This window comes from Heterocephalus glaber, unplaced genomic scaffold, assembly GCF_053883595.1.
Source record: "Heterocephalus glaber isolate CG9 unplaced genomic scaffold, H.glaber_assembly_v1.0 deba00001457, whole genome shotgun sequence".
Classification (NCBI taxonomy): Eukaryota; Metazoa; Chordata; class Mammalia; order Rodentia; family Bathyergidae; genus Heterocephalus; species Heterocephalus glaber.
Window position 1 is genome coordinate 1,475,565 of NW_028258305.1, and position 1,878 is coordinate 1,477,442.

At 41.2% G+C, this 1,878-nt stretch overlaps 1 pseudogene; it reads left to right on the forward strand.

Moving 5' to 3' along the window:
- Positions 1-252: 252 nt before the first annotated feature.
- On the forward strand, positions 253-1,361 carry LOC106009827 (RWD domain-containing protein 1 pseudogene; annotated as a pseudogene).
- Positions 1,362-1,878: the final 517 nt, after the last annotated feature.

Genomic DNA, 1,878 nt, shown 5'->3' on the forward strand with positions numbered 1-1,878 from the left:
GAGAATTCAGGCATGTGCCACACCCCTCCTAGCTAAACCTAGGGAGTTTTAACTGGCCAGCAATAAGCCTGATTAAAAATTAGTATTTTTAGTCCTAGGAGAGGCAATGGACACTTGTTGGCAATCAGCCGCTCTGACCCAGTGAGTGGACGGTGGTCTAAACAATGCCTTCCCCACAAATATCCAGGTCCTAATCCCTAGATGCTTAGAATGTCACTTTATCAGGTGAAAAGGACTTGCAGGTATGTCTGAGTTAAGGATCTCGAAGGAAGGAGATTATCCTAGATTGTCCTAATGGGCTCTAAAGGTAAGCACATAAGTCCTTAAAAAAGGAGGAGAAGGAGACAGGACTATAGAAGTTGGAGATATGATGATGGAAGCAAGTTGTAGTGTAGAGTGATGGAAAGAAGGGGCTGTGAGCGAAGGAAAGGGCAGCCTCTAGAAGCTAGAAAGTGCAAGGTAACAGATCATCCCTACAGCCTCTGGAGAGACCAGCCCTTCTAATACCCTGACTTCAGCTCAGGGCTTTTGCTCTTCTGGCTTCCAGAACCATATAAAAATAAATTCACTGGGACTCAGCTGTGGCGTGCGGCCTGAGCGTCGGCGTGCTCCATGGGCAACAGTCCGGGCCGTGATGGCAGACTACAGCGAGGAGCAGCGAAACGAGCTGGAGGCTCTGGAGTCCATCTACCCCGACTCCTTCACAGTATTATCAGAAAATCCACCCAGCTTCACCATCACTGTGACATCGGAGGCTGGAGAAAATGATGAAACTGTCCAGACTACCTCCAAGTTTACACATAGTGAAAAATACCCAGATGAAGCTCCTCTTTATGAAATATTTTCCCAGGAAAACCTAGAAGATAATGATGTCATAGACATTTTAAAATTATTAGCATTACAGGCTGAGGAAAACCTTGGTGTGGTCATGATCTTTATTCTAGTGACAGCAGTGCAAGAAAAATTAAATGAAATAGTAGATCAGATAAAAACGAGAAGAGAGGAAGAAACTAAAAGAAAAAGAAGCAGAAGAAGCAGAGAAGAAATTATTCCATGGCACCCCTGTTACAATAGAGAATTTCTTATGTTGGAAAGCCAAGTTTGATGCAAAACTCTTGGAAATTAAAAAGAAGCGGATAAAAGAAGAAGAGCAAGCAGGAAAAAATAAATTAAGTGGCAAACAGCTGTTTGAAACTGATCATAATCTTGACACATCTGATATCCAGTTCTTGGAGGATGCTGGAAATAACGTGGAAGTAGATGAGTCTTTGTTCCAGGAACTGGATGCCTTGGAGCTGGAGGATGTTGGGGAGGACCTAGACTACAACCCTGCTGGCCCAGGGAGTGACTCAGAGGACTGATGCACCATCTCCGGAGAGCTCCACAGCCATAGCATCTGTGGCTGTGCTGAGAGGCTTTTAATTTTCCTTTCTTTTTTGTCTAATAAAAATAACTCTCAGGAGAATATTCTTCTGATAACTTTCACCATTACACTTAATAAATTGACCATAAAACTTCAAGATAAAATGTTCACTTCCTCTTATTGGTGAACAGAAGTTTACATATTTAACATTATTTAATTCTGGAGGGAGACCCTACCTATAACACCAAGACTTGAAGGTGGGTTGTGGCCATGTGCATATGGGTATATGTATAAGAAACAGAAATAACTTGTGTTTTCTATCCTGGAGATGATAGTTACTTTTGGATTCCAAATGTTGTCTTCATATAAAGTGTTAAAATACTGAGATAAACAGGAAATTAAACCTGGATTCTAGCCTTTTGAGACAGTAAATTTAAGTTTTAACAGAATCAGAAGCCCAGATTATACACAGGAATAAAATGGACATCATCACTAAAAAAAAAAAAAAAAAAAAG